The sequence below is a fragment of the Chiloscyllium punctatum genome, chromosome 1 (genome assembly GCF_047496795.1).
Source record: "Chiloscyllium punctatum isolate Juve2018m chromosome 1, sChiPun1.3, whole genome shotgun sequence".
Lineage (NCBI taxonomy): Eukaryota > Metazoa > Chordata > Chondrichthyes > Orectolobiformes > Hemiscylliidae > Chiloscyllium > Chiloscyllium punctatum.
Window position 1 is genome coordinate 28,455,118 of NC_092739.1, and position 27,324 is coordinate 28,482,441.

At 40.7% G+C, this 27,324-nt stretch overlaps 2 long non-coding RNA genes across 2 annotated transcripts in view; one reads left to right on the top strand and one right to left on the bottom strand.

The window, feature by feature from the left end:
* LOC140482176 (uncharacterized) overlaps positions 1-2,222 on the bottom strand; it is a 73,358-nt gene extending 71,136 nt beyond the window's left edge. The window contains exon 1 of the long non-coding RNA XR_011961680.1: positions 2,127-2,222. This is a non-coding gene — a long non-coding RNA (uncharacterized lncRNA). The remainder of the gene's footprint in view (positions 1-2,126) is intronic.
* The window catches only part of LOC140482171 (uncharacterized), a 72,311-nt gene continuing 45,541 nt past the window's right edge, over positions 555-27,324 (top strand). The window contains exon 1 of the long non-coding RNA XR_011961679.1: positions 555-703. This is a non-coding gene — a long non-coding RNA (uncharacterized lncRNA). The remainder of the gene's footprint in view (positions 704-27,324) is intronic.

The following is a 27,324-nucleotide window of genomic DNA, read 5'->3' on the forward strand; positions in this document are numbered from 1 at the left end:
ATTTCTCTAATATTAGCACACTTAAGGCTAAAGGTCAAAGGAGTGATGAATTTGTAAACATTCACACCAGACGAAGGTGGTATATTTCTCATGTAAGAAAAATATATTCTTGTACTATAGGTAAAAAAGGTAATTCACTGAATCGCTTATTTAAGAAAAAACAAAGAAGTATAATTGAGATAAAGAACCAAACTCATCTGATTTTTAAATAAAACTCAATGAAAATCTGTAAGTCAAAACTTTAAACTCATCAACAATTATACAACTTTCAAAGAGTTTGGAGAATCAAAATTTCTTATCGAACTCTTAACTAGGTGAAAGCAGCAAATCATCTTATTTAAAAATGGGCACAATAAGTTATCTTAACAGGTATACACAAGAGACCAACCCATCATGTTCTGACAGTCTTCAATTCCTTCTTGCGTGTTCCCTTTCTCTTCCCCTTTCCCCACACCCACCACCCCCAACAGCAGATACTAAATTGGACACGACGCCTTCTAAGTTTAAAATAAGGCAAGTTAGAAGAGGAGCAGGCTTTTTTATTACATTACTCATGTGGAGGGCTCAACTGGGTTTAAAGCATATCCAAGCATGTCGTGCTCATGCAAGTTATCATTTTCCTCGGCTGCTTTTTAAGCTCTTAAATCAGATTGGGTGATGTGCCTTGAATCACAACAAAGTGGCCTTGCATGTCGACTGAAAAGTGAGTATTTTTTATGGCATGATATATATCTTTAACAAGTACTATAAAATAAATTCTAAATTCAGTTTTCAGCAGGAATACATTTTCCACATCACTGCATCAACTTAAAAGTATTTGTGGTGATTGTTTGAAAGGTATTAAGTTCTATCTGTGTGATGAGTTTATTTGCCAGCCCTGATGTGCTTATCATTTGCTGTTGTGCCTATCAGTCAGTAGCTGTGAGGTACAAATCTCTAGTTCTTAAGATGGTGTATGAAGCAGATTTTACAGCTCTTGTCCTGATTAGTGCAGTTAGCCTATAAAGACCAGGGATGTTTACAGGGGATGTTTTAAGGGAAGTATGGGTTAATTCCCCAGGTCTCCCGCTCTTTCCCAAGGGACTAGACTGGCAGCCTGCTTTGCACACACAGGAGGTCTGACAGGTAGCTGGATTTGTGTAAGCAGTTTGCATGAGAGCCAACAAGAAAACTGAACACTGTGGATTAGTTTTGGATTATCCTGTCAAAGTGAAGCCTGACGGACAAACTGCAGGAGAAATAATGCAATCTGTTAAGGGAGAATGCCGCTGTGCATCGTGGAACAGAAAGCTGTCATTTTGCAGAGAATTGACGAGCACAGTCATTAATAATTTATGAGCGATTTTTATTCATTAAACTTTCACTTTCGTTCCAAAACATTAAAATAGCTCGGTCCTTTATAGCTCGACCCTGAGAGTAGATGTGTCCTTGTTGATTGCATTTGGAGCTTTGAAAGGGATGGACTAATTTAGAATTGAAATGTTATTCTTGTAGCTGGAAAAACAACACACAATTTAAAATCTTATTATCAGCAGAACGGTGAAGCAGTAAGCTGTTAAAACATGTAATTAAGCGATAGTCAATTCGAGAATAACAGTATACATTTCTACATTTGTTCAAAGTAAGAAATATCTGATTTTTGCTTGTAATACTTAAATTATGATTTTCTGCTTGAAAATCTGGTTTATTTGGTTTTTGTGTGGAAAAAATATAGCGAATTGTAGGTCTTCAGGGTCTGTTATAATGCTGTGCATCAAATGTGTAGACTGCTGAGAGTTTAAAAGCAATGTTGATTGCTTGTTACAACCTGCTGGGGTAGCATACTGTAAATTGGGCAGCACTATTCCCGGAGTCATACCAAATGTGAACATAGGTTTTTTAAAAAGGCTTTTGAGTACCCCAATTTACCTGACTGTCAGACCAAGCATGATGGACCAGCTAATGGTAGTAAACAAGAAATGTTATTTGTTATAAATAACTAACACAAGTAGACAGATGTAAACCACTGGCATATAACATTATTAACTAATACAGGATCCCATTATAAAATTTCTCTTACATACACACTGAGACAAATAGGAAGACAGATTATTGGCAGAGATAGAAAAAAACTGGAAAGTCAGTACCGTATGCTTTGCTTCCCAATTTTGATATGGAGATGATCCTTTCTTAGCTGGCCAGGCCCTTGGTATTCAATTAGTTATCTTTGTCTGGAAGTTTCCCTGGATTGTATGAAGAACAAAGTGACAGATTCACTCAGAAAAAATGTCTCTGATTTACCAATTCAAATGTCATAGCTGACATCAGCTGCTGCTGGAACGATAACTGGTTTTCTTCAATTTGAACGTATTTTTACTGCAGAGAACTGGCAGCTTCTGCTGGGGAAAACAATGACACATCCTTTTGTCTGTGTCTCTGAAACTCTTCACCACTTCCAGCCTGTTCTGTTAGCTGAGAGCCAATCAGCTTCATTTATAAACAAATACTCAGATTTTAATCATCTCCATTTTACGGGAACCCACAGTTGCCAAAGAGAGTTCACACTAAGTATCAAATTCCTTCCTGGGAAATAATGCAGCCATCCTAGTAAATCCCTTTTTATAACAAGAGTTCTTTCTTCTTGTAGTCCACAGATTGGAAAGATAAGTAGAAATAGAAGTCATAGTCCGTACATGTGTATGCGTTTGACTAAATCTAATCTGTAACATTGCTCAGCACTTTTATTTAAAATATACTTTGAAACTGATTTAGAAAGATTTGTAAAAAAGGCAGAAAAGTCCCATGACAGAAAATCTGAAATAAATTAATTGAAAATAAATCACTTTCTGACAGTTTAGTCATGGAAAATTTAGATCTATTGAAATGAAATTAAATGACAAATTTTACAAACTCCTTGTTGTTACATCTTTAACTCTTTGGGTTAAATAATAATTTACACTAAGCTGCTTGATGCAGAAAGAAAAGTGGTATATGGACTACTGGAATGAGGTTGAAGTGAGATGTGCTCTTATCAGATTAAAGTCCTGAGTGATGAGGGGCAATGGAATCTTCTGAAGTACAAAGGCAACAATCAAGCCCCTGATGCTTTTTTATGCTTGAGAATAGGCTCTGAATGGTATAGATAGGTCATGACAGGTCAGAGTGATAACTAACAGATGGGTTTCCGCCTATTTTAATTTAAAATGGATGTCACCATTGTTGGAACACCTTCTCCATTAAACAGAAAGGACTTTCATACAAATATGATAATTAAGCTCCAGAGCCATAGTTAGGATGCAAACAATTTCATCTCAGTTTGCCTCAAAAGCTGAAGTTCCAAATCCTGTCCAATAAGCCAGGAAGAAGCTAATTACAAAGAAAATTAAAAGCATTGTGGTTGGGGAAAGCTAGCAAGGGGTTTAGTGGACTGTTTCTGTTGCTATTGAGCCTTAAAAGTTTAAAATTTCAATACAAATTAGTGCTGTAGATATTATTTAAATATTGATTGCTATAAAGTGTCTTACTCTTATTCCTGATGCCAATACTCCAACTCTTTAAGGTGGTGCTGGAACAGGTCTTTCACATTCCCTGTCTCTGCCTAGTATCCTGCTTCCAGATCAGCAAGCTGTCTGTTGGGAAACATATCTCATGTTGGCAAATCTCATGTGGACATTGATCCTTTGGACAATGGCAGTGCATATTCCACCCACCACCCAGCCAACATTCATTCAAATCACCAGACCATGGCAACACGACGCCTGGAGGAAGAGCGACTCATCTTCTGCCTAGGAACCCTCCAGCCACAGGGGATGAATGCGGATTTCTCCAGCTTCCTGATTTCCCCTCCCCCCACCTTTTCTCAGTCCCAGCCCTCAGACTCAGCACCACCTTCTTGACCTGCAATCTTCTTCCTGATCTCTCCGCCCTCACCCCTCTCTGGCCTACCACCCTCACCTTAACCTCCTTCCACCTATCGCATTCCCAACGCCCCTCCCCCAAGTCCCTCCTCCCTATCTTTTATCTTAGCCTACTTGTCACACCCTCCTCATTCCTGAAGAAGGGCTTATGCCCGAAACGTCAATTCTCTTTCTCCTTTGATGCTGCCTGACCTGCTGCGCTTTTCCAGCAACACATTTTTAAACATTCATTCAAAACCAACATACCACCAAATACTTTTAGATAGAGCTTGTGTTCATTCAATTGGAGTAATGATGCCTTTCTACATTACCTAAAAGCACCAATCTAGGATATTTTTGATTTTGATTTTTATGTTGAGAATTTAAAATACTCCTTCATGTGTACATGATCACAGAACAATTACAGATGTGAAAATCACTTGGTCCAGCTTAGTCTGTCCATATAAAGAGAAAGAAGGCTGCAACCTTAGATTGGCCTTTGGTGGTTTCGCCTTTTAAGCAGATGGCCCTGCAGACTTCACCTCGTTTAATTTCTCACTTGCACTCAAACAGCCGAGGGCATCTCCATGCTGATCTTCCCTCATGGTCACTTATCTATCATGGCACCACATACCTCTCCGGGTATGGTTACCTACCTGACACTGTTGCAAGTCTGCATTGAGCCTGCAGCACTGAAAGTCTATCCGCTGTCTTTAATAGGACAACAAGTGCGATCAGTTGGGAAGCTGCCTCTCAGAGACAGTGTGTTGGTGACACACATAGGTGGGCTTGGAACTCCCACATGGACCCATTATCATTTATTCAGTCCTCATGTATGCAATCATTGAATCCCGACAGTGTGAAGCTACACCATTTGGCCCATCAATTCCACACTGACCCTCCAAACAGCATCCCACCCAGGCCCTGCCCCGACACCCTATCCCTATATTTCTGCATTACCCATGGCTAATCCACCTAACCTGCACATTTTTGGATTTTTGGAGCACATCTGAAGGGAATCCAAGCAAACATGGAGAGAATGTGCAAATTCCACACAGACAGTTTCCTGATACTGGAATCAAACCTGGGTCCATGACGCTGTGAGGCAGCATTACTAGCCACTGAAGGACTGTGCCATCCCAAATGTTGTCCTTATCTTTGGTGAACCAACAGACAGGTCGATTCGGGAAGTCTTATTGTTAATTTATGATTTTAGTGCATTGTACAGTAAATCTCCAATACACAAGATATGTCTTATATACATAACATGTAAGGAAAGCCTTCAGTGCCAAAAGATATTGCTATAATGTTTTTTATTGGAGTGTGTTTGAATGAAATATTAGTCTAGCACTGGAAACTTGCACAAAATGGACAACGTGTCTGGAACATATTCCTAAAGATATTAGGCTAAAACCCACTGAGAATCAAACCTTGGGCCTTCACTACAAAGAGCAGTGGATAACTGAGTGCTCCAAGCAACTCACCAGTCAGTGTCCTGAAAAACCACATGGCCCTCAGATAAGATATTAGAATGGAATAACAGAATGGGCAAAAGCAGTGGTGGTGAACCAAGATAAAGGAAATAGTGCTGGACTAGCAACAACCTTCTATAGAGCGAGGAACTGCATGCTCTACTTAATTTATACTTAACATGGCAGTGGGATACTGAAACAGGAATTAGGCAACTTACTAGCATATTTAAGAGGGTTATTGCTTTTCTTGGATAGGTGTTCTGATTACTTACAAAGCATCAACTAGCAATTTGATATTTGGTGCCCTTGCATGCAAGATCAGACATGAGACATTACCACTCAAATGTATCTCCCAAACACTCATTTTTGGTCAATCCAAAGGCATACTATGTCCCCAATTTCTCTCCCTTTCTGCCATTAAATGAGAGAATAATTTTGTGTACAGAAGAAAAACTAGCAAATGTCATATTCTGCTTGGATTATGTTTGTAGCACTAGACCCATCCACTGTAATAGTTAAGTAAGATCTCATGCCATGACATTTTCCTGGAGTTTTTGTCAGAGCAGGACTGACAATACAGCAGCACAGGCTAATTCTGCTTGTGGCTGTTTCACTTAAATGTGTTTCAATGAGGTTTAGAGGGAACAATGGACAAGAACTTGCAATGTGGACTATGGCGGAAAATCTGAGAGAAGTCCAAAGCAACTTTTCTCAGCACCAGGAACCATGTTTCTGAACACAATAGCTCTCTCATCTTGACTGTGTGGATAAGTCTAGGGCACTTGTGAGGCACTTCATTACCAAGCCTTTTGGAAAGGTCATCGGTCAATCATTGATATAATGGTGAGCTGCATTCTGGGACAAACTGACCCATATGCCCAAGTTGGTTTCTGGAAAGATTCAGAGGCACAGCAGTTGTGAGTGATGATATGCTTCATTAGGTATTCGCCAAATCCCATCTCAGCTTGTCATGCAGCATAGTTCAAAAATTAGTGACTGCTACCACAGAGATGCGCAGTCTGCACTGACACAACCCCTGAGGAATCTAATATCATTCAACCGTGGACCCTCTCCCAGAAATAGCCTGTTCTGTGGATAATGGCCATTGGTGTGTCTCCCTGTAGCCTTTACTGGTGTGTGCCCTGTTAATGGAGCTGAAGTTCGTGATGTGCATCTGCTGGTACCTGGTGCCTGGCCAGACCCCTCAGCACATTTCAAGAAGGTAGCCCAGACCTAACTTTGCTAGTTGTTTTAAGCAGCTGTAGAGTGGATATTCCATGAGAGAGTCAGCTGGTCAAACCATTTAGTTTTAAACAAAACAGAATTGATTTACAAGATTACTGAATGAAACACAAACACCAGAAAACAGAATCCAAATAACTTAGCCTCTCTGAAAGTTCCCAATTTAATGATGCTGTTCCAAATACATGCGACAATCCCCATAAACACCCCTTGGCACAAAAGGTAAAATCAAACACAGGTTCTTACAGGATAAAAATCAGAGATGAAGTACCAGCCTGGACCTGCTCCTGTGGGACCAACAGCTTTTTTTCACACTCCTGCTAAAAGAAATCAAACAGAGAAAAGCTGAGCTGGGAGAACTAGCCACTCCCCTTTCATTGTTCAAGTTTGTTTTAAACTTGAAAGCCTTCTGACTGAGCAGTCTCTATTAGCTATTATCAAATTGGTCCTAAAACCCTTCAACTCCCAGATTTTTTGGACTCTGTGTCATTTACAACCTCTCAAAAAGAAAGCCAAGGACTGCATAACCTTGTCAAAGGAGCAGCTACACCACACTGGACCTTGTTCCTACCCCCTTCGACTTCAACAGTAACCCCAAAGCCTGAGTGGATGAGGCTCATGGCAGAAGGCTTCTCTCTTAATCTGGTGTCTTCTACCCAGAATCCTTCACAGTCCATCCTGACATTTTGACACAGCATCATTTCCCTTCTTCTGCCATTATTTGATAATGGCCTCAGTGGACAATTTTCTCTTGCATCGTATATTCACTCCCTCAATGGCTGCTAGAGAGATCCAGCACAAAGTTCCTCGTTGCTTGCCATCCCATTTATCCAGGTAAGGCCTTGATGCTCAGCACCATGATAAAATCAGAAATATGAGACAGAATTCCAATCACTTTGTGTTTTAAATACTTTGATCATCCTCTCACCTGATCTATATGTGAAGTCCACTGTCATTATAATTAAGAAACAATGTGAAGATTTCTGGCTCAGTTCTGAGGAAGGCCCCAAAATGTTAGGTCTGATTTCTCTTAATAGATGCTGACAGACCTGCTGAGATTTTCCAGCAATTATGTTTTGTTTTTCTGATTCAGTGTGTTCTGTTGGGATTTTATCACATACCATTCTCCACCTCCTAAAAGCGCTAAGTGGCTTCATCAAATGCAGCCCAGTATGGGCTGAACTGCAGCCACAAAGTTATACATTTGACTGTCAGTTTTCAATCTGCATGTGAATCAGACAGTGGTCAAACATGCTCAAAGTGAATTACTGAAAACATTTTCAGATAAGTTATTGCCAATTTGGGGAAGTACAAAAGCTTGAAGGTTCATGTATAATTTTACATCAATGCATCATAATGAAATTTCATAATGCAACTCTTTTTCATAGAGTTATTTGCTTACAAAAGGTTTCAAAAAGTTTTCATGTTCCTTTTTGGCAACTCAGTCCTTTTGGAATTGAGATACAATTGGTTAGTAAATGAAAATAAAACCAGTAATAACATTATTATTAGGTGTGTGGGCTCTTTAATCACATAGGCACAGTTCGTATGTTTGCTGGCAAAATAACAAGACAAAAATCAGAGTATGTAAGTGTTTTTTGATCATTGTAAGTGCTTTATCTCCTTGGTCACTGAATGTTTGTTAAGTAAATATACATATGTGAAGTATATTTGCCTGTATTGTCCGAATATATCCAAGGCGTATTCCAATAAAATAATGCATTCAGCTAACAGAGCGTTGCCATAGTTACAACTCTGGTTGGTCAGCCAATTTGGATTTGACAACACAGGTTTGGATTATTGGGACTTTGAGCACTCAATTAATTTTTGTGATAACTAAGTGAATGAAACTTCAACGTTTTCTTTTCTCATTCCTGTTTTCATTTGTATAAAATTAGCTGATGTTTGTCCAGTTGAAAGTAAAAAGAAAGCAAAACCCATTTCCCGTTGAGTATTGTATTTGTGAGGATACAATTAATTTGTGTTTAAAATTTATTTCTTTCCATGTAGTCTCTAAAGAGATTCTAATGCATATTGCTAAGGCATTTTCTGCCAGAATAATGGCAATAATTTAGTGAGAATATTTCACATATTCGGCATATTCATTTTAGAAATTTGTATCACAATTAATTTTCAATATGCTTGTTAACATCCACATAATACTTAAACAAAAATCCATTATACTCATACATGTATCTTCACTTCCATAAAAGAGTCAAGAGTTCTGACTTTGTGGACAATTGGCGATCTGAAAATAAATTGCCCTCAACTTGTGATGCATGTACAAGGTGAAATGCTTGCTTAAGTTTGCTTGTTGCCCAAAAACCTCCTTGAGCTAATATAGTTAGATGGCATTTTAAAATGTAATTTTTAACAATAATATTTGAATTAAAAATATTCTCTGCTTTATTTAAGAGAGGTAACTTGGTGCAACTGTTGAGACTGGCTCACATTAACATAGCTGAAAATGGATTTACCACAAACAATAAGTACGTATAATCTGAATCTGACGTTCTGGGAACAGCATTATTTTAAATAGCTAAACATGAACTTAAAAATCAAATTGAACCATTTACTAGTTTCATTGGTATACAGTGATCAGTTTCTTTGTAATCTGAAAAAAAGTAAACACTTTTAATGTTCTGTTAAAGTCCTTTCAGTGAAAAGATAGTAAACTATAGACATTTGAAATTTGAACAACTGAAAACAAATACAGTAAGTAAAAACTTACCATACTGATTAAACTGGGCATGGCAAGTCTTTTGGGTAGGAGTATCTTCCAACGTGATGTTTTAAATGATTAGAAATTGGTGCAGAAACTCAACTTGGGATGAAAGAAATTTGCACTTTAAATACCTCTTTAAACCTTATGCACTATTTTGGCTGATTGACACTGCAAAACGATGCAGCTCAACTGAAACTCCAAGCTTAAAAACACTTTAAGGAAAATAAAACAGATCCATTTCGTGTATTTTATTATTAAGTTAAAAATCATTCAGTCCATTTTGATTAACAGTAGATCAGAGTGAAGGAATTCCTACTCAATACTACCTTAAAAGAATTAAGTGAATTGATAATTTTCTTTGTGTGTATATTTCCCATTCACAGAGCTTTATGAGTAAACTTGAAAATATTTAGTTGCAGCAGGCAAAAATAATTTAAGGTGGTCTTAGATGCTTGTTAATAAAGCTTTAAGTAACCGAACATACATTTTCTCTCATGGAGTAGAGATTGTACATCATTGTGCCATACTTAGGCTTAGCACATGTGAGAATCTGCTGATTACCCGCAGTTCAATCCCTCCTGTGCAATATTATGAATTTATCAGCATTTTGTGATGATAGTATGGCTTAAAGAGATATATTTTGTCCTGATTTTTTATGAAGAAAGATTGAGACAGAAGTAACAAACGATCTGCTCCAGAGCCAATAAGGTTAACAGTTGTGAGGCTTAGGGATTTTTTAAAGCCGGAAAAACAGAAGCAGCCTGAATGGGTGGAGTTTAGTTTTAGCCTTCAGTGGCATTTTCTGGGGTCTTGAAGCTAGATGTGGAAGAAATTTGCTTTTATTCCTCTTTTATTCCCTTATTTGCTTTTATTTGCTTTTATTCCTCTTTGTTACAGCTAAAATCTGGAGTTCTCTTCCTACTGCTAGAATTGCATGTAAGCCAATCAATTTTACTGAATTTCTCTCAAGCCTGGTAGTTTGACCAATCAAATTTCATCTGGAACACAATGCCTTACACTTACCTCTCAAATAAGACAAAGTTTGGGTCTACACATATTCTGAGCCAAAAGGCCGAGAAGCGAAAGACGATCTTCTTACTTTATTTTGTGGGGTTTTTGAGGGGGCATAGCTATAAATTAAGGGGTGGTAGGTATAGGACAGATGTTAGGGGTAGATTCTTTACTCAGCGAGTCGTGAGTTCATGGAATGCCCTGCCAGTAGCAGTGGTGGACTCTCCCTCTTTATGGGCATTTAAACGGGCATTGGATAGGTATATGGAGGATAGTGGGTTAGTGTAGGTTAGGTGGGCTTGGATCGGCACAACATCGAGGTCCAAAGGGCCTGTACTGCGCTGTATTCTTCTATGTTCTATGTTCTATGTTGTCTGGTCCAAAACACTTCAAAAGAGAAAAAGTAGCTTTAGTCACGAGAAAGGAAGTAGAATATGTAAATTTGAAAGAATATCTCTACTGCTCAAAAGATAAATGCTCTGAAATGTAGTACTGTGTTAGGTAGCCCCCATGTTCTGAAAGAACAATGTTTGTAATTAATCTCTAATTATCATTGTTGGAAAGTGAGCTTTTGCAGCGATTATATTCTTTTGCAGTTATTTTGGTTGCCAGCTCTGTGCTTTATATTTAAGAGCATTTTACATTTATATAACACTGTTAAGGTAGAAAAACATTCCAAGGCACTTGGAAAATTAGAGGCATAAATGCAAAAGTCAATGCTGAGTCTAATCAGGCATGAAGAGGGTTGATCAGAATTATGATTTTTTTAAAAAGGTGGATCTTAGGTGAGAGAAATGGAGAATCAGAAAGGTTTAAGGAGAGAATTTCCCATTCTGCTTTGGTTGGGAAAAGGTTTGGAAAATGTTGCTCAAGTCTTTTATTGTAAGTAATGATTGCCTTTTATTTGAACATCATAAATACTAGCTGTATATTTCAAAACCTCATCTGCATCACAAGACTGCCAGACAGAACTATTTCCTAGTAGTCATTGATTGGACCATGATGATGTGGACCACCTTCTGTACATATTCATTTGACCCTTTACACTATAAAAAAATTGTAGAATATGGAGCCTGATTTGGCTGAAGACATAAGCTCCACTTGTGAAATGAAGAGAGGAGAGGTGATAACAAGGTTGAAGTTAAAAATGAAGTCAAAAGAATGGCGATTATTGGGGAGTTCTGCATTGGAAGAGTTAAAAAAAGAGGTGAGACTTTGGAGAGATTTAAATACATGAATATCAACTCAAGTTTGAAGAGTTAAAAGGCCACGATATCGGCAGCAGAACTTTGAATACAGCAGAGTGTCATGGTAGAACAAAGAGGTGTTGATTGTGAATGTTAGAAGTTAAGCATCTCACTGTCCATACAACACTGCAGGAGTTCCTCAGGGCAATGTCCCAGGACCAACCTTCTTCAGCCACTTCTACAAAGAGAAGAAGAAGACGTTAATGGTGTGATAGTAGTATCACTGGACTAGTAATAATCTTTGAGAGTTTCAGCTTAAAGCTCTGGGGATGGTCGTTCAAATTCGACAACTACAATTACAAATCCTCCCTCAAGTCACAACAATCCAGACGGTATAGCTTTTCAGAGTTTGGGCAGTATGGTGGCTCAGTGGGTAGCACTACTGCCTCATAGTGCCAGTGACTTGGGTTTGATTCCAATCTCGAGCGACTGTCTGTGTGGAGTTTGCACATTCTCCTTACATCTGCGTGGGTTTCCTAATGCTCCAGTTTCCTCCCACAATCCAATGATGTGCAGGTTATGTGAATTGGCAAAGCTAAATTGCCCAGTGTTCAGGGATGTATAAAATGGGTGCATTTGTCAGGGGTAAATTATAGGGTAGGGGAATGGGTCTGGGTGGGTTACTCTTCGGAGGGTCAGTGTGGACCTGTTTCCACACTGTAGAGATTCTAAGTTTGACCACTTCTGGGAAAATACCCAGTTTTTCAGTGCCTTCTATTCAGATCTCAAGAACTATGCACATAGCTTTACAGGCTTTCAATCAGTTTAGCCAATTTGCACAGTATCTGCAAGAGCTGCCATCTTTTTCAACCAAACAGAAAACTTGATCTGTTCAGAGATTAATTTGTCTCTTCTCAGAAGAAACCTCTGTAGTCCACTTTCAATTGCTGTCTAATATCTTTGTGCCTGCAACTGTGTTCTGATTGTTTTCACTCTCCAGCTCCTCTGTTTGTTGCTCTCCTGTGTATCTGCAGCTTTCCTTTATGGCTGCCAATTATATGAATACTTTTGTAACCTCCCTCCTGTTGTCACAGACCAGTAGAATTTATTACTCAAATAAATTCCAATTATTCCTTATACATTTGATGCAAACACCTATAAAGTTTTTTGCGTACAGTTTTAAAGATAATTATAGATTACACAGACCTTTTAAACAAATTACAAATTTTCCTCATGGTGCTGCTTCCAGGGAAATTATTGTTACGTTTATCTAATCTTAACCAGTTGATCGACAATGCGACACATACACTGATGTATAGGGTGTTCTTGCTAGCAACTATCATTTGATTATTGAAGTCTCATGATTAATGCTGAGTTACATATAAGATTTCCTCACTGCATCAGTCTTTTCTTCTTAACTGGAGCCAATGTCAAATGAGTGAGTTCAAGAGTACTAATTAATCTTCATGCTAGATTAACTCTAGAAAGGTGTTGAACTACATTGAGATTAAAAGATTACCCCTAATATTCTGTCTGATAGCTCAAAACAACTCCACATTTGACAAGACTCCTGATAAGCACACATAACTGTGTCACTGATTTAATACAGTCATCAGTACCTATCAGTGATTCAGGGATTGTTCTTTTGTCCCACTGCAACCTCTGCTAGGTTCATCGCTGTATATTGGTCTTTCTCTTACTCCCCACTTCATGTTTCCCCAAGTAAAACTAATTGCATCAGGGCAATAGTATTGTTCCATGAATCTGTATCATAGTTACTGCATAACTAAATATTTCAACAATGTTTGAATGAATTTGTGGCCAATCCTATGGCTAGATTGAGCAATGTGTACACATATAATTTTAGACCAGTTTTCTCAGGTCGTTCTAACAGCAACAGGGAGACTATTAAAGCAATTTAGAGTCATAGAGATGTACAGCATGGAAACAGACCCTTCGGTCCAACCCGTCCATGCCGACCAGATATCCCAACCCAATCTAGTCCCACCTGCCAGCACCCGGCCCATATCCCTCCAAACCCTTCCTATTCATATACCCATCCAAATACATCTTAAATGTTGCAATTGTACCAGCCTCCACCACATCCTCTGGCAGCTCATTCCATACACATACTACTCTCTGTGTGAAAAGGTTGCCCCATTGGTCTCTTTTATATCTTTCCCCTCTCACCCTAAACCTATGCCCTCTAGTTCTGGACTCCCCAGGGAAAAGACTTTGTCTATTTATCCTATCCATGCCCCTCATAATTTTGAAAACCTCTATAAGGTCACCTCTCAGCCTCTGACGCACCAGGGAAAACAGCTCCAGCCTTTTCAGCCTCTCCCTGTAGCTCAGATCCTCCAACCCTGGCAACATCCTTGTAAATTTTTTCTAAACCCTTTCAAGTTTCACAACATCTTTCCGATAGGAAGGAGACCAGAATTGCACGCAGTATTCCAAAAGTGGCCTAACCCATGTCCTGTACAGCTGCAACATGACCTCCCAACTCCTGTACTCAATACTCTGACCAATAAAGGAAAGCATACCAAATGCCTTCTTCACTATCCTATCTACCTGTGACTCCACTTTCATAAAGCTATGAACCTGCACTCCAAGGTTTCTTTGTTCAGCAACACTCCCCAGGACCTTACCATTAAGTGTATAAATCCTGCTAAGATTTGCTTTCCCAAAATGCAGCACCTCGCATTTATCTAAATTAAAATCCATCTGCCACTTTTCAGCCCATTGGCCCATCCGGTCCAGATCCTGTTGTACTCTGAGGTAACCCTCTTCACTATCCACTACACCTCCAATTTTGGTGTCATCTGCAAACTTACTAACTGTACCTCTTATGCTCGCATCCAAATCATTTATGTAAATGACAAAAAGTAGAGGGCCCAGCACCGATCCTTGTGGCACTCCACTGGTCACAGGCCTCCAGTCTGAAAAACAACCCTCCACCACCACCCTCTGTCTTCTACATTTGAGCCAGTTCAACATCAAAATGGCTAGTTCTCCCTGTATTCCATGAGGTCTAACCTTGCTAATCAGTCTCCCATGGGGAACCTTGTCGAATGCCTTACTGAAGTCCATATAGCTCTGCCCTCATCAATCTTCTTTGTTACTTCTTCAAAAAGCTCAATCAAGTTTGTGAGTCATGATTTCCCACACACAAAGCCATGTTGACCATCCCCAATCAGTCCTTGCCTTTCCCAATACATGTACATCCTGTCCATTAGGATTCCCTCCAACAACTTGCCCACACTGAGGTCAGGCTCACCGGTCTATAGTTCCCTGGCTTGTCTTTACCGCACTTCTTACACAGTGGCAACATGTTAGCCAACCTCCAGTCTTCCGGCACCTCACCTGTGTCTATCGATGATACAAATATCTCAGCAAGAGGCCCAGCAATCACTTCTCTAGCTTCTCACAGAGTTCTCGGGAACACCTGATCAGGTCCTGGAGAATTATCCACTTTTAACTGTTTCAAGACATCCAGCACTTCCTCCTCTGTAATCTGGACATTTTGCAAGATGTCACCATCTATTTCCCTACAGGTTATATCTTCCATATCCTTTTCCATAGTAAATACAGATGCAAAATATTCATTTAGTATCTCCCCCATTTTCTGTGTGTCCACACAAAGGCCGCCTTGCTGATCTTTGAGGGGCCCTATTCTCTCTCTAGTTACCCTTTTGTCCTTAATATATTTGTAAAAACCCTTTGGATTCTCCTTAATTCTATTTGCCAAAGCTATCCCATGTCCCCGTTTTGCCCTCCTGATTTCCCTCTTAAGTATACTCCTACTTTCTTTATACTCTTCTAAGAATTCACTTGACCTATCCTGTCTATACCTGACATATGCTTCCTTCTTTTTCTTAACCAAACCCTCAATTTCTTTAGTTCCCTATACCTACCAGCCTTCCCTTCACCCTGACAGGAATATACCTTCTCTGGATTCTTGTTATCTCTGAAGGCTTCCCATTTTCCAGCCATCCCTTTATCTGCGAACATCTGCCTCCAATCAGCTTTTGAAAGCTCTTGCCTAATACCGTCAAAATTGGCCTTCCTCCAATTTAGAACTTCAGCTTTTAGATCTGGTCTATCCTTTTCCATCACTATTTTAAAATGAATAGAATTATGGTCGCTGGCCCCAAAGTGCTCCCCCACTGACACCTCAGTCACCTGCCCTGCCTTATTTCCCAAGAGTAGGTCAAGTTTTGCACCTTCTCTAGTAGGTACATCCACATACTGAATCAGAAGATTGTCTTGTACACACTTAAGAAATTCCTCTTCATCTAAACCATTTAAATCCCCCATCTAAATCTAAAATTTAAAGCAGGACCTGCCAGAAAGTGGAAGAAGACAAATCATATTGATGAACTAGTCATCATCTAGAAGTAGCACCGAAATCATTAGGTGGTTCCCAGCGTAGGGTGGGTGACTGGCCGAGGTTACCACAAAGGACTGTCCTTTGTAGCCTCTCCTCTTGCCTGGTAGGTTGACCCTTGGGTTAAACCATCACCAACTACCTCTCTATAATGAGTAGTAACCATACCTTACCTTGGCTGGGACTAGCTGGTAGCTCTTTTGGGAGCCACTACAGACATGATGGGTAGAATGGCCTCCTTCTATAATAGTAAAGTTCTATGATTAAGACAAACAGAGAAATCTCCAAGTCAGATGCACATTTAATTGCGGCGCGCAGCCACCATAGCAAAGCAACACAGTGCAAGTGTGGAAATGTATTGCTATTCTTTCAGTGTCACTGAGTCAAAATCCTGGAATTCCATCCCCAAAGGCATTGTACTTCTAATTAACTCAAATGGGTGGCAGCATTTCAAGAAAGAAGCTCACCACCACCTCGTCAAGTGCATCAGAGGATGGACAATAAATGCTGGTCCAGCCAGCCACACCAACACTTCGTGAATTAATAAAACAAAACACCACACCTAAACCAAGAGCAAACAGATACAATCCAGCTTGACTTGGAGCATAGAATTCTACCAGCAGCCAGACTGCGGATAATGCAGCATCATGGAAGTTAGTTGTGCATATGCAGATGCCTTTAGATGCCACCTTGAACATGTTATCAAGAGACACTCCATTAAACATCATCATCCAATGCCATCAGGAAACTGGTAGCCTATTTTAACAGCATATCTGTGTGAATTAAGATCAAAGGTAAGCTTATTAGATAATGATTTAGAAGTGCTGTTGTTGGACTGAGGTGGAGAAAGTTAAAATCACACAACACCAGGTTATTATCCAACAGGTTTATATATCAGGTGGCTGATGAAGAAGCAGTGCTTAGAAAGCTTGTGCTTCCAAGTAAACCTGTTGGACAATAACCTAGTGTTGTGCAATTTTTAACTTTGTTAGATAACTACTTAAATGGCTTTGGGATCTCTTCACAAGACTGCACTTGTGGAAATTATGTGTAGAGTATAAACAAATGCTTATTCCAATTCAGCACTGCCTACTCTTCCAATCCAATTTCCCCATCCAATACATATCGCAATAATCAAAGTGAAGAGCTAAATGAACACTAAGAGACTTGAGCCCAAAATGTTAGTCAAAGTTGGCCTCGGTTACTAGCAAAAATGTAAATATTCCTTCACGTGTTGCAGGCATTTGAATACTGTTGCTATTTAATGGTTGGCCCTTCTTGAGCACTCAAATTAGTTTGATTCAACTGAATAGCTTACAAAGCCACTTCAGATTAGAGTCTGAAGGAGTAAAGACATTTTTCCTTTCTAGTCCTCAAAGAAAATTATTTGTTCCTTTTAACAAAAAATCTTTCAGCTTCCTGGTCACTCTTACTTATGTCAGCTTTGAACTGAAAGCAATTCTCAAACTGTCATGGCAGAATTTTAGCTCATGTTTCCAAAGTTATTATTGTTGACAAGTGGTCAGCATTTCTCAATAAACACTGCTTGGCTTAAAGTGTCACAAAAGTACAGCACTAAAACATGCTGGATTTTGAAACTAGATAGTGGCATTGAACATTAGACAGTTTGTGTCATGAATAGTCATCCTGAACAGTTAGTTGTACACCTACACAGTAAATTTAAGATCTAGCCCAGGGTGGCTAGCAATTTTGGTCTTTGAGAATCTGGGCTTGACTGGTTCAATTTTAACCCACCCATTGCACAACGTTAAATTCAGGAAATTGCTTTCAGTTGTTGCAGGAAACAATTTGGCTGAATTAAACAAAATAAATGTAGCTTAACACCCTCCCAGAGTGGTTAGGAGTGCTGACGTGCACATAAAACATAGAACATTACAGCGCAGTACAGGCCCTTTGGCCCTCGATGTTGCACCACCCTGTGAAACCAATCTGAAACTCACCTAACCTACACTATTCCATTCTCGTCCATATGCTTATCCAATTTAAATGCCTGTAAAGTTGGCAAGTCCACTACTGTTGTAGGCACTGCATTCCACGCCCATACTAATTCTTCGAGGAGGTGACCAAGCATGTGGATGAGGGTAGAGCAGTGGATGTAGTGTACATGGATTTTAGTAAGGCATTTGATAAGGTTCCCCATGGTAGGCTTATGCGGAAAGTCAGGAGGCATGGGATAGAGGGAAATTTGGCCAATTGGATAGAAAACTGGCTAACCGGTCGAAGGCAGAGAGTGGTGGTAGATGGTAAATATTCAGCCTGGAGCCCAGTTACAAGTGAAGTTCCGCAGGGATCAGTTCTGGGTCCTCTGCTGTTTGTAATTTTTATTAATGACTTAGATGAGGGAGTCGAAGGGTGGCTCAGTAAATTTGCAGACGATACGAAGATAGGTGGAGTTGTGGACAGTGAGGAGGGCTGTTGTCGGCTGCAGAGGGACTTAGATATGATGCAGAGCTGGGCTGAGGAGTGGCAGATGGAGTTCAACCCTGCCAAGTGTGAGGTTGTCCATTTTGGAAGAACAAATAAGAATGCGGAATACAGGGTTAATGGTAGGGTTCTTAGTCAGGTGGAGGAACAGAGGGATCTTGGGGTCTATGTACATAGATCTTTGAAGGTTGCCACTCAGGTGGATAGAGTTTGTAAGAAGGCCTATGGAGTATTATCGTTCATTAGCAGAGGGATTGAATTCAAGAGTCGTGAAGTAATGTTGCAGCTGTACAGGACTTTGGTTAGGCCACAGTTGGAGTACTGTGTGCAGTTCTGGTCGCCTCACTTTAGGAAAGATGTGGAAGCTTTGGAGAGGGTGCAGAGAAGATTTACCAGGATGTTGCCTGGAATGGAGAGTAGGTCGTACAAGGATAGGTTGAGAGTTCTCGGCCTTTTCTCATTGGAACAGCGAAGGATGAGGGGTGACTTGATAGAGGTTTATAAGATGATCAGAGGAATAGATAGAGTAGACAGTCAGAAACTTTTTCCCCGGGTACAACAGAGTGTTACAAGGGGACATAAATTTAAGGTGAAGGGTGGAAGGTATAGGGGAGATGTCAGGGGTGGGTTCTTTACCCAGAGAGTGGTGGGTGCGCTGCCCGTGGGAGTGGTAGAGTCAGAATCATTGGCGACCTTTAAGCAGCATTTGGATAGGTACATGGATGGGTGCTTAATCTAGGTTAGAAGTTCGGCACAACATCGTGGGCCGAAGGGCCTGTTCTGTGCTGTATTGTTCTATGTTCTATGTTCTACTACTCTCTGAGTAGAGAAACTACCTCTGACATCTGTCCTATATCTATCACCCAGGAAAAAGTGAGGACTGAAGATGCTGGAGACCAGAGTTGAAATCTATATCTATCACCCCTCAATTTAAAGCTATGCCCCCTCGTGCTATCCATCACCATCCTCAGAAAACGACTCCCACTGTCCTCTTGATCTAATCCTCTGATTATTTTATATGTCTCAATTAAGTCACCTCTCAACCTTCTTCTCTCTAATGAAAACAGCCTTAAGTCCCTCAACCTTTCCTTGTAAGACCTTCCCTCCATACTAGGCAACATCCTAGTATGTCTCCTCTGAACCCTTTCCAAAGCTTCCACGTCCTTCCTATAATGCAGTGACTGCATGCAATTCTCCAAGGGCGGCAGCACCAGAGTTTTGTACAGCTGCAGCATGACCTCATGGCTCCAAAACTTGATTCCTCTACTAATAAAAGCTAACACACCATATGCCTTCTTAGTAGCCCTATCACCCTGGGTGGCAACTTTGAGGGATCTGTGTACATGGACACCAAGATCTCCCTGTTCACTTATGCTACCAAAGATCTTACCATTTGCCCAGTACTCTGCATTCTTGTTACTCCTTCCAAAGTGAATCACTTCACACATTTCTGCACTAAACTTCATTTGCCACCTCTCAGCCCAGCTCTGCATCTTATCCCTGTCCCTCTGTAAACTACAACATCGTTCGGCACTATCCACAACTATACTGACCTTAGTGTCATCCACAAATTTAGTAACTCACCCTCCTACCCCTCATCCAGGTCGTTTATAAAAATGACAAACAGCAGTGGAGCCAAAATAGATCCTTGTGGTACCTCACCAGTAACTGAACTCCAGGAAGAATATTTCCCATCAACCACCACTCTCTGTCTTCTTTCAGCTAGCCAATTTCTGACTCAAACCACTCAATCACCCTCAATCCCATGCCTCTGTATTTTGTGCAGTAGCTTACCATGAGGAACCTTATCAAATGCCTAACTGAAATCCATATGTACCACATCAATGGCTTTACCCTCATCCACCTGTTTGGTCACCTTCTCAAAGATCTCAATAGGGTTTCTGAGACATGACCTACTCCTCACGAAACCTTATTGACTATCCCGAATCAACTTAATCCTACTGAGATGATTATAAATCCTATCTCTTATAACCTTTTCCAATACTTTACCCACAACTGAAGTCAGGCTCACTGGTCTATAATTGCCAAAGTTGTCTCTAATCCCCTTTTTGAACAAGGGAATAACATTTGCTTTCCTCCAGTCTTCTGGTACTATTCCTGTAGACAATATTCTCTTTTTCAAGTGTGAATACTGCCAAAAAATATTCATTTAGTGCTTCTCCTATCTCCTCTGTCTTCACACACGACTTCCCACTACTGTCCTTAATTGGCCCTAATCTTACTCTAGTCATTATTTTATACTTTATATACCTATAGATTTCGGGTTTTCCCTGATCCTATCTGCCAACAAAGTTCTCGTATTCCCTCCTCACTCATCTTAGCTTTCTCTTCAGGTCTCTCCTGGCTACCTTGTAACTCTCAATCGCCCTAACTGAGTCTTCCCATCTCATCCTAACATTAGCCTTCTTCTTCCTCTTGACAAGAGATTCAACTTGCTTAGTAAACCATGACTCCTGTGCTCGACAACTTCCTCTCTGTCTGATAGGTACATACTTATCAAGAGCACACAGTAGCTGTTCCTTGAATAAACTCCATATTTCTATTGTGCCCATTCCCTGCAGTTTCCTTCCCCATCCTATGCATCCTAAATCTTGTCTAATCACACTATAATTGCCTTTCCTCAGCTGTAGTTCTTGCCCTCTGGTGTATACCTATCCTTTCCATCACTAAATATAACTGAATTGTGGTCACTATCACCACAGTGCCTACCTACCGCCACGTTTAACACCTGGCTGGGTTTATTCCCAAGTACCAAATCGAATGTGTCCTTGTCCCTTGTTGGCCTATCTACATACTGTGTCAGAAAACCATCCTGCACACAATGGACAAAAACTGACCCACTTAAAGTACTTGAACTACAGTATTCCCAGTCAATATTTGGGAAGTTGAAGCCCCCCCTAACAACTACCCTGTCACTCTTGCAATACTCATCCTGACAAAAAGTATCCCTCCACACAATTTCCCAGGTATTTGTAACTTTCCCTCCAGTGGTATAGATATAAGCAAACCTTTCAAATCGTCAAAAGGAAGTAGATATCTAATACGTGGGAATCGAGAATCGAGAATCGAGAATCATCTTTGCTATCCTTTCCTCTACATCTCTGGAACTATTCAGAGGCCTACAGAAAATTCCCAAAGGGTGACCTCTCCTTTCCTGTTTCTAATCTCAACCCATACCAACTCAGTTGACGAGTCCTCAAACATTCTTTCTACAGCCGTAATACTGTCCTTGACTAACAATGCTACACCCCTACCTCTTTTACCATCTTCTCTGTTCTTACTGAAATATCTAAAACCTGCAATAACCATTCCTGTCCCTGCTCTGCCCATGTCTCTGAAATGGCCACAGCATTGAAATCCCAGGTACCGACACATGTTGCAAGTTCTGGATGTTCCTGGCATTGAAATAGACACACTTCAAACCAATGTTTTGCTTGCCAGTGCCCTCTTGTGACACTGAAACCTTATTTTGGACCTCCCTACTCTCAACCTCCTCTACATTCAAAATACAATTTAAGTTCCTACCCCCCTGCTGAATTAGTTTAAACCCAAAGAGCATTAGCAAATTTCCCCCCCAGGTTATTGGTCCCCCTCTGGTTCAGGTAAAGACCATCCTACTTATCACAGTAAGAACCAAAATTATCCAGGAAACCAAAACCCTCCCTCCTGCACCATCACTGGAGCCACGTGTTCAACGTCTCTCTCTCCCTATTCCTGCCTTGCTAGCATGTGGCACGGGTAACAAACCAGCGATAACAACTCTGTTCATCCTAGCTCTTAGCTTCCACCCTAGCTCCCTGAATTTCTGCCTTAAATCCCCATCTCTCTTCCTACCCATGTCATTGGTGCCTTGGGATTGGGGTTGGGGTTGTTCCCCCTCCCCTCCAAGGATCTCAAAAACATAGTTAGAGACAAGATGAACCCTGGCACCTGGGAGGCAACACACCAACCGTGAGTCTGTCTTGTTCCCACGGAATTCTGCAGCGCATCCTGTAGAATACATTCCCACATATTAGACATCAGTTCCCTTCCTTTAATATTTGACAATTTGAAAGGTTTGCTCATATCTTTATCACTGGAGGAAAAGCTAGAAATACCTAGGAAATTGTGTGGAGGGATACTTTTTGTCAGTATGAGTAATGTACTGCACAGACCAGATAATGCTAAACCAAGATCAGCACATTATCGTAGGCAGTGAGTACGAAAAATTTATGTTTTTCCCCATGATGGGGCACTGTAGATTTCTCTTGGAATGAACAACCAGGACGTTTTTTTTTATTCACTCTTAGGATGTAAGAGTTGTTGGCTGGGTCAGCATTTGTTGCCCATCCCCAGTTGCCATTGAGAAGGTGGTGGTGAGCTGCCCTCTTGGACTACTGCCAACCATTTGGCACAGGCTAGATCCGCAATGCAGCAAGGCAAGGAGTTCCAGGATTTTGACTAACAATGGTGAAGGAATGCGATATAGCTCCAAGTCAGAATTGTGAATGGGGGCATGGAGCAGAGCTTGCAAATTGTAGTGTTCAGGTGATGGTGGGGATGTATATACTGGCTTGCCCTTCAAAATGTTAGTGGTTTGGAAAATGCTGTCTCAGGAGCCTTGATGAAGTTTGGCCGTGCATCTTGTAGACGGTACACACTGCCGTTATGGTGTGTCGGTGGTGGAGGAACCAAATGCTTCTTATGAGTGTGGTATCAAACAAAGGAGCTGCTATGTCCTGAATAGGTTCTTGAGCATTGTCGGAGCAGCACCCAAACAGGAAAGTGGGGAGTGTTTTGTGACACACTGAACTTCTGCCTTACTGATGCTGGACAGGTTTTGTGGAGTCAGGAGGTGAGTTACTCTCTACAGTATTCCTAGCCTCTGACCTGCTCTTGACGGCACAATATTTATATATCTAGTCTAGTTTAGGTAAGATGAAAAATTGGCCTTCATTTCTATCTAATTTGTGATTACTTGGTTGAGAGTTTTCACAAGTGACACTTTGCAGCTGTAGCAATATTACAAAATAGGAACATGTTATTGGAGAAGGTGAATGTGAACTCAAATTACCACATCAAGGGAATGTGAACTCAAATTGCCACCTCACCTGACCCTTGAACTCAGTGACTCACTTTGGCTCCATTTTTATCCAGTTTGAAAATAGTTGATTGTTGCTGATATAAAGTAGATTTTATGGCACATGAAATAAAGAAATATGGTCCACAATGAGCTATTGCAATGATAATCAGCACTGACTTGGCTGTAGTAACCATTGTGTTTAAAGTATTATCTTACCAACTTGCTCAGAAAAATCATTATACATCTCCAAATTAGGTGAGACTTGAACCCAGACCTCCTGTCCAGAGATAGGGACATTGCTACTGCACCACAGGAGACCTACTTATTGTGTTCAACGATAGAACATCTGATTCCAGTCTATCTGCTTTTCAATGTCAAACTAACCCCATTTTGTTAGAGCCGACTGATTCACATTCTCTGTATCTCTTCCAGAGACCTCAAATGTTAGACTAAGTAGCTGTAAATAATCAGAAAAGGACAGACATGTGCTTTCATTCTCCACTTTCTGAGTCAAGGTCTGACAAAAAGAAATGCTGCAATTTTTTTTCCTATCTGTGCTTTTCAAGGCATAGGTTTATGTTAGACTATCCTATATCTAGCACTATCAGCTCTCCATGAATATGGTGAACCAGTAAGCAGCTGTCATTTGCTACAACTTGAGGTCAGAGAACACTAATCGTCCTTTCCAATACTTGCATGAAAATTCAAATTTCACCACCCCCCTGGTGGGATTCAATCCTGTGTCCTTAGAGCATTACATGATTACTTGTCCAGAGATAAGATTGATAAGTCTCCAGGGCCAGACCAGATTTATCTTTGGCTGCTCCGGAAAGCGAGAAAGGAGGTTGCTAAGCCGCTGGCGAGGATATTTGCCTCCTCACTCTCCACAGGAGTCATACCAGAGGATTGGAAGGAGGTAAATGTTGTTTCTCTTTTCAAGAAGGGTAATAGGAAATCCCTGGCAATTACAGACCAGTCAGTTTTACGTCTGTGGTCAGCAAAGTTGTGGAAAGAATTCTGAGAGATAGGATTTATGACTATTTGGCAAAGTATAGTGTTATTAAAGGCAGTCAGCATGGCTTTGTGAGGGGCAGGTCATGCCTCACAAATCTTGAGTTCTCTGAGAAGGTGTCAAGGCAGGGCGACGATGGTCGAGCAGTGGATGTGGTGTATATAGATTTCAGCAAGGCGTTTGATAGGGTTTCCCATGGTAGACTCATTAATAATGTCAGGAAGTATGGGATACAGGGAGATTTGGCTATCTGGATTCAGAATTGGCTGACCAACAGAAGGCAGAGAGTGGTTGTAGATGGGAAGTATTCTGCCTAGAGGGCAGTGTTGAGTGGGGTTCCACAGGGCACTGTACTTGGGCCTCTGCTCTTTGTAGTTTTTATAAATGACTTGGATGAGGAGGTTGAGGGGTGGGTTAGTAAATTTGCAGACGACACAAAGGTTGGAGGTGTCATCGATAATATAGAGGGCTACTGCAGGCTGCAGCGTGACACAGACAGGATGCAGAGCTGGGCTGAGAAATGGCAGATGGAGTTCAACCTGGATAAATGCGAAGTGATGCATTTTGGAACGGCCAACTCGAATGCTGAATTTAGGATTAAAGACAGGATTCTTGGTAGTGTGGAGGAACAGAGGGATCTGGGTGTGCAAGTACATAGATCCCTCAAAGTTGTCACCCAAGTGGATAGGGTTGTTAAGAAAGCATATGGTGTTTTGGCTTTCATTAACAGGGGGATCGAGTTTAAGAGCCGCAAGGGTTTGCTGCAGCTTGGCAAGACCCTGGTGAGGCCACACTTTGAATATTATGTCCAGTTCTGGTCACCCTACTATAGGAAAGATACAGAGGCTTTGGAGAGGGTGCAAAGAAGGTTTATCAGGATGCTGCCTGGACTGGAGGGCTTGCCTTATGAAGAAAGGTTAAATAAGCTTGGACTTTTCTCTCTGGAGAGAAGGAGGAAGAGAGGTGACCTGATCGAGGTGTACAATATAATGAGAGGAATAGATAGAATCAATAGCCAGAGACATTTCCCCAGGGGAGGATTGACTGGTATGAGAAGTCATAGTTTGAAGATATTAGGAGGAAGGTATAAAGGAGACATCAGAGGTAGGTTCTTTACGCAGAGAGTCATAAATGCATGGAATGCGTTGCCAGCTGTGGTGGTGGAAGCAGAGTCATTCAGGACTTTTAAGAGACTGCTGGACATGCACATGGATAGCAGTGAGTTGAGGGGTGTGTAGGTTGTTACTATATTTGACATTAGTTTTAAATCTTGGCACAACATCGTGGGCCAAAGAGCCTGTTGTGTGCTATACTTTTCTATGTTCTATGTTCTATGTTCTATAATCCCATAATACTTATTTCCACAATACTTATTTCATTCTAAGTCTAAGGGCCTATCTAATTAGCAGAGGAGTAATAGTAGAGATACATCCCAATTGGGTCTTAACGAGAAGATGTTGAGAGGATACAGAAAAGATTTATAAGGATGTTGCCGGTTCTAGAGGTTTTGAGCTATAGGGAGAGGCTGAATAGGCTGAGACTTTTTACCCTGGAATATCGGAGACTGAGGGGTGTGTGTATGGAATGAGCTACATGAGGACAAGAGGCTGGGACAATTACAAAATTTAAAAGGTATCTGGATGGGTATATGAACTTAGAGGGATATGGGCCAAATGCTGGCAAATGAGACTAGATCAGTTTAGGACATCTGGCTGGTGGGATGAATTGGATTGAAGCATCTGTTTCCATGCTGTATGACTTTATGTGGTTTATTGCTTAATCCCAGTTAGATGTCTAGGAGAAAGTGAGGACTGCAGATGCTGGAGATCAGAGCTGAAAATGTGTTGCTGGAAAAGCGCAGCAGGTCAGGCAGCATCAAAGCAGCAGGAGAATCGACGTTTCGGGCATTCATTCCTGAAGAAGGGCTCATGCCCGAAACGTTGATTCTCCTGCTCCTTGGATGCTGCCTGACCTGCTGCGCTTTTCTAGCAACACATTTTCAGCCCAGTTAGTGGGTAGGAATAATTACAAAGACCATTAGGTCACACGGATGCCATGTCTGTCTCCAATCTAAGACTGCTTCCTCTTAACCCAAAGAGTTCAGATTGTGTGAATCTTAATGCAGCTCCAGCATTAACTCTTTCAGAACCATTACTTCATACAATAGAAGTGAATGGCTATCAGCTTTTCAACCTTGAAGAGTAATACTAGCCAAGTCAAATCCATCCTTCATACAATGTCCACAAACCTACTACTTCCATGAGGGACTCCTCAATAACAATTGTGTGTGGAAATCCTCAGTGATTTTCTCCTATCCTAAGACAGAGGTGCTGAGGTAACTTGTAGTATCCTGAGTCAACAAGCACAACACAGATTGGGAATCAAAACTTACAATCTTATCCACATCTTAACAGGAGCTAAAATAGTTACATTTTTGATGTTAGGTGAGACTCTTTTTTGCGTACACAGTGAGGAACCATGCTAGGAATCTTTCAAATATTATATCCCCTTTGAGGCAACAAACTGTGCACTTGGTGAGATGATCCACTGAGTGTTCATGCATTTACTACGCTAATTTGTTTTCACAAGTGCAAACAATTTGCTCCCTTGTAAACAAGTCTTGAATAGTTCAGATCTTCCTTGTTAATACAAAGAATTTGTTAAGTAAAGGCGGACTGACAGGCTATTTGTGTCCTGTCACTTCTGTTTGACATCCAAGAGAAGGTTTTATGGCAGTTGTCTGAAATCTGCAATCTGCCAGTCGAGAAGAAATGCACAAATCCTGGTTACATTTCATTGCATATCGAAAGTAACAAACAAAACCTGACATTGTTTTAATATACTTGAATATTATGGTTATATCACAAGATAAGATATCTCAC